Consider the following 16,143-nt stretch of genomic DNA (forward strand, 5'->3'; position numbering starts at 1 on the left):
CACCCACTACACTCATGGAGTGGTTGGCGTTAGAAAGGGCATCAAGCTGTAGAAACATTGCCAGATCAGACTGGGCCTGGTGCAGCCTTCTGGCTTCCCAGACCCCAGTTGAACCGTCCAACTCATGCCAGCATGAAAAGCGGACGCTAAACGATGATGATGATGATGATGATGATAATATATATATATATATATATATATGTTAATAAAATAGAACATATGCATATATATAAACATATATGTACGTACCTACCTCTACATGTACATATACACGCATATATGTGTACAGGACACCAAAAAGACGTCGAACACATAGAGAGACGAAAAACATAGACACAAACCAAGGAACAGGACAAGCAAAAAAGAAAAAAAGAGATACAGGACAATAAGCACAACGAAAAATCCCCTTCTTCAGTCGCTAAGGTTTCATCTACTCTACGTTTCAAAGGATAAAAGCGAGACGTATACTTCGAAGAAACTTCCTTCCTGCGAAAAGCAAATCAATTAAAATTCTGAGATCTTTTCGCAGAGGGGTAAAAAATGGTAAAAAAAGCAAGACGGTAACGACAGTACAAACATATAAACAGTAAAAAAAAAATTATATATAAACAGTTGAAAAATAAATATATAACAGTGAGAGACAGGACAAGGAGATACATACATATATGTACATACCTACATCTATATGTAAATATACTTGCATATATGGGTACAGGACATCAAAACAACATTGAACACAATGAGAAACGAAAACATAAAAACAAAAACATGGAAACGAACTTTTTTTCAAACAACGAAAAATCAGAGTACAAGACATAAAACACAAGGAATATTCCCCTTCTTCAGTTGTCCCTGTTTCATCTTCTCAGCATTTCAAAGGTAAGGACAAGACGCGACTTCATTGAAACAGTCCTTTCCGCAAAGCAAATTAAATAAAATTCAGGAATATATATATAGTAGAATTAGACAATTCAATTCAGAGGATGACTTATTGCAGCATCTAATCTTATAACTCCCATTTTGTAGATTCCAACATCTTATGATTTGATCATATCCCCACATTTTTGTTTTTTTCCAGTGGTCTTCTCCTGTCATAAATACTTTCAATGTCAGCAAAAGCACTTTTTCACTGAGTAGGTGTGATTAATATATATGTTCGTGTGATTGAGTATATGTATATATTATTGGTAGAACATAAATCCAATAAAGAAATACATTCTAAGTTATAGAGCAGTCATCATCATCATCATTTAGCGTCCGTTTTCCATGCTAGCATGAGTTGGACGGTTCAACTGGGGTCTGTGAAGCCAGAAGGCTGCATCAGGCCCAGTCTGATCTGGCAGTGTTTCTACAGCTGGATGCCCTTCCTAACGCCAACCACTCCGCGAGTGTAGTGGGTGCTTTTTACGTGCCACCTGCACAGGTGCCAGGCAGTGCTGGCAAACGGCCACGAACTGATGGTGCTTTTACGTGCCACCGGCACGGGGGCCAGACGGGGCTGGCAACGGACACGAACGGATAGTGCTTTTATGTGCCACCGGCACGGGGGCCAGGCTGGCAACGGCCACGAACGGATGGTGCTTTTATGTGCCACCGGCACGGAGGCCAGGCGAGGCTGGCAACGGACACGAACGGATGGTGCTTTTATGTGCCACCGGCACGGGGGCCAGGCGAGGCTGGCAACGGACACGAACGGATGGTGCTTTTACGTGCCACCGGCACGGGGGCCAGACGGGGCTGGCAACGGACACGAACGGATGGTGCTTTTATGTGCCACCGGCACGGGGGCCAGGCTGGCAACGGCCACGAATGGATGGTGCTTTTATGTGCCACCGGCACGGGGGCCAGGCGAGGCTGGCAACGGACACGAACGGATGGTGCTTTTACGTGCCACCGGCACGGAGGCCAGTCGGGGTGGCACTGGCAACGGCCACAATCGGATGGTTCGCTGCAATTTCCATTGATGTTGATCGACTTTGATTTTGGTTCTGCTTTATGATATCTGATTTGATTTTGATTTTTTGATTTTTTGATTTTCACTTGCCTCAACGGGTCTTCACAAGTGGAGTTTTGTGTCCCAAGAAGGAAAGGTATGTATAAGTCGACTGGCTACATACCAGGTAGAGGCCACGGGTTATGGCCTCACTAGTCTTGCCGGGTCTTCTCACGCACAGCATACTTCCATAAGTCTCGGTCTCTAGTCATTTCCTTGATGAGACCTAAAGTTCGAAGGTCATGCTTCACCACCTCATCCCAGGTTTTCCTGGGTCTACCTCTTCCACAGGTTCCCTCAACTGCTAGGGTGTAGCACTTTTGCACACAACTATCTTCAGCCATTCTCGTCACATGACCATACCAGTGCAGACGTCTCTCTTGCACACCACAACTGATGCTTCTTAGGTTCAACTTTTCTCTCAAGGTACTTACACTCTGTCGATTATGAACACTGACATTACACATCCATTGGAGCATACTGGCTTCATTTCTTGCGAGCTTACGCATATCCTCAGCAGTCACGGCCCATGTTTCACTACCATGTAGCATGGCTGTACGTACACATGCATCGTACAGTCTGCCTTTAACTCTGAGCGAGAGGCCTTTTGTCACCAGCAGGGGTAAGAGCTCTCTAAACTTTGCCCAGGCTATTCTTACTCTAGCAGTTACACTTTCAGCACACCCACCCCCGCTACTGACTTGGTCACCTAGGTAGTGGAAGCTATCAACTACTTCTAGTTTGTCTCCCTGGAACGTGGTAGAAGTTGGTCTCTGCACATTTCCAGTGTTTATTGCTCCTGAGCATCTGCCACAGACAAAAACTATTTTCCTAGTTAGCCTTCCTTTGACATTGCTGCACCTCTTATGTGTCCATAGCTTACACTTGGTGCACCTTATAGAGTTTCTACCTACACCTTTTTTACAGATCGAGCAGGGCCATCTACCTGAAACCGTTTGTGATTGGTCCACCTTCCTACTTATTAGGACTTTGGTTTTGGCTAGGTTGATTCTAAGGCCCTTCGATTCTAATCCTTGTTTCCACACCTGAAACTTCTCCTCCAGTTCTGATAGTGACTCAGCAATTAGAGCAAGGTCATCAGCATAGAGGAGCTCCCAGGGGCATCCTGTCTTGAATTCCTCCGTTATTGCCTATATAAATAAATATATATGTAGGGCCTCTCGCTCAGAGTAAAAGATAGACTGTATGATGCGTGTATATGAACAGCCATACTACATGGCAGTGAAACATGGGCTGTAACTGCTGAGGACATGCGTAAGCTCGCAAGGAATGAAGCAGTATGATCCGATGGATGTGTAATGTCAGTGTGCATACTCGACAGAGTGTATATATATACAGTGTGTACCTTAACTTACAAGTATCCCAACTAACGAATTTTTCAAGATAGAGCCATCTCTCGGCCGATCTTTTGCTTTGGGTTGCGAGCTAAACTTCGGGTTACGAGCCAGCTTCAGATACCCCACTGCTAGTTGGCGTAGCAAACTCCACCGTGAACACTGTAACATCTGCCCAGCATCTCGTGTCTCACTCAATAGCTAGATAGACCTGCACATTAGCAAGTGTGAAGATCATTAGTATATGGAAAACTAGACAGACATGTGCGTTAACAAGCGCGAAAATCAATAGTGGATCATTAGCTAAACAGGTGGTAAAATGCATACTTAGTCATTGCAGGCTTCAGAATCATCAGTGTTGTGCTTGCAACTATTTTGCAAAACTTCGTTTTTCCAACCATGGGTCTGAAGAAAGTGAGTACGAAGAACAGTGGTGAGAAGAAGAAGCAGATGATGTGCATTGAATTAAAGAAAGAAATTATCTAAAAAACATTACCAAGGTATGCATATAGTTGACATGGCAAAGCAGTACGAGCATAGCACTTCTATGACCTGCACCATACTGATGCAGAAGGAGTCAATAAAGGCTATAACGCCAACCAAGGGTGTTAAAATAATTTCTAAACAGGAGACATCTCACCCTGAAAACATGGAGAAGTTGCTGATTGTGTGGTTGACAGAGAAGCAGCTTGCAAGAGATGCCATAACCGAGGCTATAATCTGCAAGAAGGCATGAGTTATTTACATTGATTTGCTGCAGCAGACACCAGGCACTCTTATGGACAAGGAGCCAGGTAAGTCATTTAAAGCTAGCTGGGGCTGGTTCAAGAATTTTAAAAAGCGGACCGACATTCACCCCCTTATCAGTCATGGTGAGGCAGTGAGCGCGGATATGAAGGCAGCTGAAGATTACCTCAAATCTTTTGCCGGAATTAGAGCAGCCAAAGAATACATCCCCCAGCAAGTCTTCAGCTGTGACAAGATAGGACCTTTATGGAAGATGCTAAAAAGGACTTATATAATGGTAGAGGAGAAGAGGACACCAGGTCACAAACCCATGAAGGATAAGCAAACCTTCACACTGTGCACCAATGCGAGCAGCGACTGCAAGATTAAGCCACTGCTTGTTTATCATTCGGAAAGAACCATTAAGTCACATAAGATTCTGAAAGAAAAACTGCAGGTTATGTACAGGGCAACTCCAAGGGTGTGGGTCACCAGATAGTTATCAGTGGAGCGGGTGAATTTGGTCTTTGGTATTGATGTTAAGAAGTATCTCCAGGAAAATAACCTACTCCTGCAAGCCCTAAACTCAAAGATGACATCCTCGAAGGGTTCAAGTGTATAAAGGTTCTCTACCTTCCACCCGACACTACCCCTATCCATTAGCCCATGGTCCAACATGAGATTTCTAATTTCAAGAAGCTCTTCACCAAGCACCTGTTCCGCCACTGCTTTGAGGTGACAGAGAGCACAAACCTCACTCTTAGAGAGTTCTGGAAAGACCACTATGTCTCAAAATTATCTATATGGCCTGGCAGGGTGCTACAAAGAGGACCTTGACCTCTGTGTGGAAGAAGCTGTAGCATGAGGTTGTGTCTGAAACAGACTTTGAAAGACTCAAACCCAAAGTGGCACTGGTGGAGAAGACTGCATTCCTCAGCAAGTCCATGGGTCTGGATGTAGATAAAGGTGATATCAATGAGCTCATCGAGGAGCACTCTGAGGAACTGACAACAGAAGAACTAAAGGAGCTAGAAGATGCAGCAGCATACAGAGGTTTTGCAGGAAATAGGTGACAGAGAGGAGGTTATCTCTACAAGTACGATAAAGCAAATATTGGGAATGTGGGAGAAACTTTCAGACTTTATTCAAAAGAAACACACAGAAAAGGTTGCAACTGGGCATGCAATGGCGCTATTTAATGACACATGCCTAACTCATTCAAGAAACACTCTGAAAGTGAGGATGAAAGGGGTTTTTTATCAAAAACACCTGCAGATGAAAGTGAGGAAAGCATGGTAAAAAGAGCAAAAATCAGTGAATAAGATTCAGTTCTCCAGTTCAGCCTTTCTCTTCCACCTCCATCAGCATCCTCAAGACATCTGATCCCCAAGGTAAATGCTATACATAATACTTAATAAAACCAGTTTATTGCTGTACATTCTATTGTATTGTTTATTTATACAATAATTGTTATTTATAAGTACATTTTTCTTATTTAAAAACATGTAATAAAACTACAGATTCTTGGGACGGGAAGGGCAACTTGTGTTAGATGAGTGGCAAAAGTATGAGAGAGAGGGCCAGAGCAGATCAGGTTTCTTGTTGTACAGGAGATACATGAAAATGCAAATTTCAGAGGAGAGGGAGCAAATGATCCAAGTGGAGAAAGGAAGCACTGTGTGTGTGTGGATGTAATGACAGGTGACTGAGACTTCTTATTTCTTTATTGCTCACAAGGGGCTAAACACAGAGGTGACAAACAAGGACAGACAAAGGGATTAAGTCGATTACATCAACCCCAGTGCATAACTGGTATTTAATTTATCGACCCCGAAAGAATGAAAAGCAAAGTCGACCTCAGTGGGATTTGAACTCAGAACATAACGGCAGACGAAACACCACTAAGCATTTCGCCCGGTGTGCTAACAATTCTGCCAACTCACCACCTTTATCAGAAGTCTCAGGTGATTGAGACTACTGGTGATTTGTTGTTAATGAGAAGACACATCAGTGACAAGAAAAAAAGCACCTATGCCAGTGACTCATAGAAAGCACCCAGTACACTCTGTTGGCATTAGGAAGGGCATCCAGCCATAGAAAACAAGCCAAAACAAACAACTGGATCCAGGTGCAGCTCTCCAGTTTACTAGTTCCAGTCAAACCATATAACCCATGCCAGCATAGAAAACAGATATTAAATGATGATGATGATATAAAGTGACAGAAAAAGTACAGTGAAATTGCTGCAAGATATGGAGCAGCCAACATTTTGGACCAAGTTCTTCTGGGTAAAGATGATTGGAGGGAAATAAAACAATGATAACCATCTTTTACAAGCATATGTTTAAGAAACTAGTGGTAATTGATGAGGAATACAAGAGAACATTATTTTCATACATAGACAGTAGTCACTGAGCAGAGATCATCATCATACCAAATTTATTGTGCAGAATATTCTCAACTCTCTCACGGAATAGCATTGGCTATTTGGTTTATAGTCAATCACCAGCAATCCGTTACCATGTGGTGAACACGATCAATGTCTTCCTCAGTGGTGAACACGATCAATGTCTTCCTCAGTGGTGGCAGATGCAGGATGTCCAGATTTGGGTCACCTTCAAGACTCTCCTTTCTCCTCCTAAATTCAGCTACCCACTTTTGCACTGTTAATAAAGCTGGAGTGTCGTCCCCTAATGTAGCAACCATATCATTATGAATGTCGATGGGAGCTAAACCCTTTTCTTGCAGGTACTTGACAACACCACAATGCCAAATTTTGTCCATTTTTAAGAGAAATCTCTACTGGTTACTTTTGAAGTCTTCTTTGAACAGTCAGATGTCAGTTTACCTAGAAAGAAATAATGCAGTTATTAATAAGAAGAGTTTTAAATAAATACATGTAAGATTTCACAGCTCTAACATTACTCTTTCATAGTCAGCCTATGAACTTTTCAGCCCACCTTTGTATATCCAGATTGTAAATTTACATTTCTATCACTCATAATTGGTACACTTGGTTTTGTGAGTAGATGCCTGAATGACAATCCGGATAAGTTTGGTTTTTCAGAAAAAAAATTCAAGCACATTACACATATTATCTGTAAGGGGAGCAGAAAAATATGAAAGAATATTTTCAAGTTTAAAATGTGACATTGCTTTTGTTATCAACATTCCAATGATGGAGCTTTGTAACTTTGTTAGAAACCAAGTCTTTCCACCGCAGAAGAATTAGAATAATTAGAAACAAACATCTGTATGTACATACATGCATGCATGCATGCATACATGCATACATACATACATACATACATACATACATAAAGCTGAAGATAAGTGAAAAAGAGAATACCTATGCTGAACTATTGAGAAGCCTGCTGTTACTCTATCTTGATTACGAATTCAGGTTTATACCTACAATTATTGGGGCCTGGGATATGTAACACACTGCCTAAATATCAATCTTGAGAAATTAGACTTCTCAAAACCAGAAAGAAGAAAGCTAATTCTAAGACTTAGACTGTAATTGTAAAAATCTGTAAAACTTTGCAAAAGTTTATCATTTAAATATATATGAGCATGTCTAGATATTCAACTATATGCTTGAGAATACATACATAAAACATACAAATCTGCACGTATACATACATACAAACATAAATACCCTGTTGTTGGTGTTGAAATTCCAATGAAGAAGCCTTGGATCTAGGTTAGAAACTTTTTTTTTTCTATTAACAAGAAATTTTGAAATAAAACTGAACAATAACATGCATGCATGCATACATATATACATACATATGTACATACATATGTACATACATACATACATACATACATACATACATACATACATACATACATACATACATACATACATACATGCATGCATGCATACATACATACATACATACATACATACATACATACGTACATACATACATACATACATACATATACGCATACATACATCTGTCTATCTATCTATATCTTCTGATCAGAAAGGTGGACCATTATGACACTTCCAGAAACTTGGTAGACTGTAACTGGTTAGTAAGCAATTATTAGTAAATACATTGCTTCTTCTACCAGGTGAATTTTTCCACATTGTGTTACAAACAGGATTTGACAGGCATTCATACAAAACAGCAGGAGGAATAAGTAAGATTTCATTCCAGCTACTCTTGAACTGTACAAATTTTAATATTGAGAGATATTGTGCCTTTGACAGCATCAATTGAGAATCACTATGGAAACAGCATCCCTCAACAATATGTCATTATATTTGAGAATCTATGAGAAGTACATGCCCTGTCGTATCAAGACATATACTGGCCAGACTGTAAACTCAGCATTATTACTGGTGTCTGAGAGGGTTTCAAGAATCTCTAAGAAGACTTCAGTTGCTGCTGTATCAGGTCAGACACTGGCCTGACTGAAAACTTTAGTATCATTGCTGGCATCTACATATTCTTATTGCTTCTCCTCCTGCCAGTAATTGACATTTTGATAAGGAAGCTGAGCAATCAATACTGGCTCTGAAGGGATGCAGTGCAGTGAAATGAAAAGATTTTATGAACTGCACTTTGCTGATGACAATACATTTCTGGCAGAAACAAGAGCTGAGCTGCCAGAACTATTAAGCACAAAGAACAAGTGGGGAAAATCAAGCTAGAATTAAAAGTGAAAAAAGATCCCAAAGTGATACCGATGAATGCATACCTCAGCTTTCAATCTTTATTGGACAACAGATTGAGGAATATTTAGGCAATTTCTCCTTCGCAGGCAGTGAAATCTGTAGTGATGGAAGTATAAAAAGTGAAGTAAACAATAGAAAAGGCAAATCTGGGACCATTTCCAGTAAATGCACAAAATTTGAATAACAAGCATCAGTTATGACAGGAAGCCTCAACTGTTCTACCAACAGTTCCATATGGCGGGGAAATATGGAAAATGACAGCATAACCAAAAAGATGAACACATTCCACTCTTGATGCCAATGGAAGATCCTCAAAGTCATCTAGAGAGTAGAATTGCAAATGAGGAAATCTTTCTGCAAAACGAATATCAGACAATGATAGCATCATGAACCTGTATCAGTTTCATGTAGCAAGTCATAAATGGTGCCAGCCACTCACTCAGCATATAAAGGCTGTACTTATATATGGACACAAGATGAAGGGAAACAGGTGAAAGGCTGGCCCAAGAACTTGTGGTGCCAAACATTCCAAGACTTCTAATGCAGTCAGATGAACAAAAATAACTACAGTAAATTAGTTCATGCAGGAAGATACTACCTTATGCACCCCACAACCTAGTAAATTATATATAGTTGAAATTTACAGAAAAACAAAAGCCAAAGACAGGTGTATGAACAACAAGCATGTATATTAGTTTGATGCTGGGGGAAAATGAGAAAGTCTTTTACATTTCGAGCCTATGCTCTTCAACTGAAAGGAATAAGAGAAAATAAGCAGAGAGAGAATAAAAGAAAACTTGTGGATTTAGTGGTCAAGCATGGCAACTGGTTAGAAAAATGTTTGACGGATAGAGAGAAGGGGAGATAATAAAGTATTGGTGATCCCAAAACAAAGGTTTGTGTGTGTATGTGTAAGTGTGTGAGTGGATAGGGGCTAGTGGCTTTGATGTGTGTGGATGTGTGCATCTGTAATATGTGGGTGATGGTGTGTAGGTGTGCAGGTGATGGTGTGGGTACTGGGAAGTGGTCAGTGCTAGTGTGTGTGGAATTGTGGGGTGGCTGGAGGGGTATCAATGAAAGGAGAAGGTGGTTTGAAGTGAAGAAAGGAAGTGTCAGATGAAGAGAGGAGAGGAGTTGAGCCCATGTGACACAAAGGAGTGAAGAGAGAAGATTAATTCCTGTTCATGGTGAAGGTGGGAGTCTGGATGGCCCCTGTGCAAAGACAATCCGAACACAGACAGGTGTTGTAGTGAATGACTGGTAAAGCAGAAATGGGGTGTCATTGCTGAGTCTAATGTCTCAGAGGTGCTCTACGAACTGCTGTGTGTGTGTGTGTATCATCATCAACATCATCATTGTTTAATGCCCACTTTTCTATACTTGCATAGGTGAAACAAATTTGTTGAGACAAATTTTCTACAACCAGATGCACTTCCAAACAAGGTAATATTTTACCATGGCCCAGTATGCTTTCCATGACTGGAAATGAATAACATTGCTTCTGTGATAGCAATGCTTATTTACAACCATCCAATGATATGAAAATAAGGGGACATATACAATCATATGCAGACATGCATACATACATAATATCTATCTATATATATCTATAGCTGGTTCCCTCCGAAGTTTCCCTCAGGATAGCTGGCACCAGCGGGAGAACAACACACAATTCTCAAATACGATATTGAAATGATATTGAAATTAGTCTCAAATATAATATTGAAATTTAAAAAATTCGAAAGAAATTTTCTTAATGCCTTCTTAATTCTCTCAATCTCTGGTTAAGATAAACCATTTACTGCCAAGAGTGTGTCATCCCTATAAAACCCACCAGAGACTTTTGGAAAGTTTTTCTTAATTTGAGACAGGAGATACGGGCCCACAAGGTCTGTCAGCTGGGCTGAATCTGACGAACCCATAGTGATGTTGAAGTAGATTCTCGAGTCACTTCTAATCCAATTATGGTCCTAAATTTAAGGATTTTCTCGCTGTCAAAATAATGTCAATATTTGATTGAGGGATGTTAGCAAAATCATGGGCAGATATCAATGCCTTGTTCAATACTATTGGAAAAATAGTGGCATAATAGTTCAAAATGTCAAATTGTATAAAACAAGCATGTTTCTTATTTGGGAGGCAATGGAACCATATTATTACATCCCCAGTTGAGTTCCATAGAGGGAGTTAAACATTATCTTTGACCACTGGCATTATTCTGTCCAATATGCATTTGCATATTTATCCCAAATGAGATTTCGTAGGTTTCGAACAGAAGTTAGTTTTATGATCTTTTAACGTAAAGTGGGGGGTTCTTGGTACATATAGTTCAGTTCTGTCTTGTAAGTTCAAATTTGAGATAAGTTTATAGTGTATTTTACTATTATACTTGAGTGCTGTATCCTTTGCATGTTTATAGTTGGTAAACTTCAAAATAATTTTATCATAGATATCACAAGGCAGTAAGTAAGTGTTGCCTGTTTTATCAGAGAACACATGTAGATTAGGTGATCGTTTTATCTTTGAATTCCTGAGAGCATTTTCTACAAGGAGTTGATGTGCTTAGAGAACTTTAAGGTTTTTATGGGGTGCATTAAATTTTTTTTCAAAATTAACCAATGCTAGGTTTGAAGGAGGGTTTTTTTTGTATGATTTTAAATTATAATTGTCCTTTTCATTAGGTTGTTTGGATTTAGCATTGTAAAAGAAAGCTGTCCATCTTAATCTGTTTATGAATTTAGTAGTCTCATGTAGAAGGAATTCCATATATGTGTCCCTGAATAGTATAGGAATGTTTTTGGTAGAAATGCCTAAAATTTGTTTTTCTATTATTGTAATCTATGAGAAGTACTCAATAGAGCAATTTTACTCCCATCAGCCCTTGTAAAAACTTCCACAATTTGCATAGCTATGTCTGCTCTTTCGTAAAGGCATCCAATTTTCTTATACCTTTGTAAAGAACTGAATGCATATCTAGCATAAACATAATTTTTCCCTGATGAAGGGAGTATTCTCTGGAAATAAATCTTAAGATTCATCTGTAATTCGGATGAATGAACTCCAGAAACAATTGTTGGAACACTATATTTTCTTCTAACATGTAACTCAAAACTCTTTTTAATGCTTGTCACTTTCTTTATACTTTATTTTAATTTTTTTAAAAACGTCTTTTATTTATATTCCATTATTATTTTTATCCATATCCTATTATCATTATGTTTATATATCTATATGTCCATGAATATTTTTAGTATTCATATATTTTTATATTCCTATATTTTTATATCTGTAATATATCAATATATGTTTCAGTCTGGACAATTCTTATTTTATCTTAACTAAACCCATATGTGTTAATCGTAGTCTACCTGATTTGAACTTTTTATCCACTATACGTATATATATATATATACAAGATAAGAAAATGGAGAAATACATCTAAATCAAATATCAATTACCAGATAATACTCAATCACATACTTTATTAAACAACCACATAAGAGACTGTATGGTTAGATATAAAAGCAGAACAAATCAGTGTACATAAATGAATGTACATAAAAAAGTAATGTTGTATAATAAGTAGAATATATATAAAAGAGAATATAAATATAAGTAAATATAAATATAAGTATAGATTACATCTTACAGCTGTTTCGGCCATGTAGATAAGTATGTCTCATTTTACCAATATTAGCCCTTTATGGTAGGTCAATATATAGATATAAATGAGACATTTACAAAATATCATAAGGCCTCTTCGGAGATTCTTTTACTTGTTTCAGATATTTGACTGCAGCTATGCTGGAGTACCGCCTTTAGTCAAACAAATTTACCCCAGGACTTATTCTATCAGTCTCTTATGCCAAACCACTAAGTTATGGAGACACACACATACACATATACATCAGGCTTCCTTCAGTTTCCGTCTACCAAATCCACTCACAAGGATTTGGTCAGCCTGAGGCTATAGGAGAAGACACTTACCAAATGTACCATGCAGTGGGACTGGACCCAGATCCATGTGGTTGGTAAGTAAAATACTTACCACACAGCCACCCCTGCAACTGATCATCAGATCCATTTATAAGGCATTGGTTGGCCCAAGGTGCTGTGCAGTGGAACTAAACTCAAGACTGTATGGTTGGGAAGCAAGCTTATTAACCCCATAGCTATGCCTGCACCTATATATTTTTGAAATGCATTCTGGAGGAGACCTATTCTCATGTCACTCACCAACAGGCGCTAGATTTAGAAAAGTTTAATGAAGCAATGTTGTTATTGTAGACATCAGCAAAGCCTTGAACTGTGTCTAGCATACAAATACCCTATCAAAACTTCTTGCATGTGGGCTTCAAGAAGTTCTTCACATACTCAGTCAGTTTTGGTCTACTTCAGGGTTCAATTTTCTTCTACTTGTCTCCTTCTGTGCGTCAGTGACCTACATTTGCTACATACACCATAGCACAGTTCATTCCACCCTAACCTTCTCCAACTGTGCATTATCCACACAAAGCTTTGACATCACATACTAAATCTGTATTGATTCTATAAACTGAGACCTTGGAGCATCCGCTAGTAGGACCGTGCCAACCTCATCTCTTTTTAATAACAAAAATGCTCAAGTGCTACTCCTATCAAACGAACACCACCACCACCACCACACAACATCCCTAAATCAGAGTAGCACTCAGCTACTGCCCTGACAGACACTCAAAATTACTATTATATAAGATCTCACTTGGTGATAATACATCATTAACATAGTTCGTAGCTCATTCCCAAACCGGGCCCTTTTCTTCAGGACCAGAAAATATTTCAGACACTAACAAATGATCACACACACAACACACACTCACTCACACGCACACAAACACACACATTCTCACACATGCACACTCACACACACACACACACATGCACACACTCTTACACATACAGATACACACATTCACTCACACACACACTCACACACTTGTACACACACACACTCACACACTTGTACACACACACACACTCACACAAATATATATATATATATATATACATCTATACATACATTCATTCAACTGGTTGAATAAGCCAGTAAGTGAAACTTAATGATTAATTTGACTCTAAATATTTAATCATCCTAAAGTGGCAAGCTAGCAGAATTGTTAACACACCAGGCAAAATGCTTGGTGGCATTTCGTCCCCTTTACATTCTGAGTTCAAATTCTGCCAAGGTCAACATTGCCTTTCATCTGTTTGGGGTCAATAAAATAAGCACCTGTTGAACACTGGGGGGGGGGGGCAATGTAATCAACATAACCCCTGCCTCGAAATTTCTGGCCTTGGGCCAAAATTTGAAACCAGAGTTTAATCAGCCTATGAGTAAATATTCCATTGTTGTTCGTAAACTAGCTTAATTTAACACACCTACATACACAAGAATATATATGTAGATATATATTAGAGAGAGCACAGGCGACAGATTGGGAAAGAGAGAGAGTGTGGGAGATGAGAGAGAGAGAGAGAGAGAGAGAGAGAGAGAGAAGAAAATAGAGAACAGGCAGATATGATAGCAACCAAGATAAGAAAAGCTATGGTAAAAACTGTTAAGTTGTCGATGCGGTCTTATTATCTTGCAATGCTGATAAAATTTTATCAAGAGAAGAATAAAGTGAATTTGATATTATTTTATTCTTTTACTTGTTTCTTTGTACAGTAGTCATTGGATGTAGTCATGCTGGAGCACCTCATTGAAGGATTTAGCAGATCAAATTAACTTACTATTTATTTTATGTTCGGTCCTGATTTTTATCATTCTCTGGTTGGTGAACTGCTACATTACAGGGATGCAAACAAATCAATATCCGTTGCCACACACACACACACACACACTCACATATACACTCACACATTGGTATATATGGTTAAGAAGTTTGCTTTGCAAGTACATGGTTTCAGGTTCAAACCCACTGTGTAGCACCTTGGACAATTGTGTTCAACTATAGCCCTAAACCAACCAAAGCATTGTAAATGGATTTTATAGAAAGAAACTGAAGGAAGCTCAATGTACTGTGTACTGTGTGTGTGTGTGCATATGTTTATGTTTGAGTGTCACTCTCATACAAGCAATGTCATTCCTTTCCAATACTCAACAAGTGCATGTCTGGCCATAGAGAAATATTACCTTGCTTGGAAACAGGTGAAGACTGGCAACATGAAGGGTGTCTGGTCATTGAAAATTTGCTTCAGTAAACTCCATTAAACCTATGTAAGGATGAAAAACTGTACATTAAAATGCTGCTGCTGATGATGATATATCATGACTGTGCAATAAGAAGCTTGCTTCTCAACCACATGGTTCTGGGTTTAGTCCTACAGCATGGCACCTTGGGCAAATGTCTTCCACTACAGCCTTGAGCTGATCAATAGAATAAGCACCAAGCTTAAAAAGAAAAAAAACAAAGTACTGGGATTGATTCATTCAACTAAAAATTCTTCAACACAGTGCTGTAGCATGGCCGCAAATTCTACTGATGGAAACAAGTAAAAGATAAAAGAGATATGTCTGCTATGTAAGTTTACATATATTATGTCATATCATGATATTGTGTGGACAGAGATCTCCATCAACAGGCTGCTGATATATAAAATAAACTGTTAAATACATATAATAGGCAAATTAGTTACCCCAGTTCTCTGAGGCTGCTGCAATTGCTGTGTATATAAACAGACTGGCTACTTGTTTCTCTAGAATTGGTCAAATAATGCAAATGGAATTTTCATCTAACAAAAGATTAGCAGGCATGGCTGTGTGGTAAGAAGCTTGCTTCCTACCCACATGGTAGTCCCACTGGGATTATGTATGCTTACCTTGCAAAGGATGAATACAAATTGAAATAGAGAATATCTGCATGAATCCATATCTAGAAATGGTCTCATCTGTCTTAACACAAGATATCAAAAGCAAGCTGGCAAGCAGTGGACACTCACATACCCAAATGCTACAAAAGCAAAATTAGACTATATATTCCTAGACAAAAAATGGACAAACATGAACTGCATCACATTTGATACATTTGATAATGTTTCCTCTAACCACAGGATAATACCAGCTAAAATTCATCTCAGTCTAAGATCAAACAAAAAGCCTGAAACCAAATGTAAGTGCTATCTCTAGCAAATCCTGATATATGCGATCAATTTGTAATTACATTAAGAAACAAATATGAAGCCCTACAAAATACTTCTGAAACCATCATCACTCCCAACATAGAGTAGGAAAATTTTGTTGCTGCACAAAAGCAAGCAGAGGATGAGTATATCCCTCTGAAACCAAAAGTTAAACGTTGAGTTCCCTGAGAAACTGCAGCTGTTATTAAAAAGAG

This window comes from Octopus sinensis, linkage group LG20, assembly GCF_006345805.1.
Source record: "Octopus sinensis linkage group LG20, ASM634580v1, whole genome shotgun sequence".
Classification (NCBI taxonomy): Eukaryota; Metazoa; Mollusca; class Cephalopoda; order Octopoda; family Octopodidae; genus Octopus; species Octopus sinensis.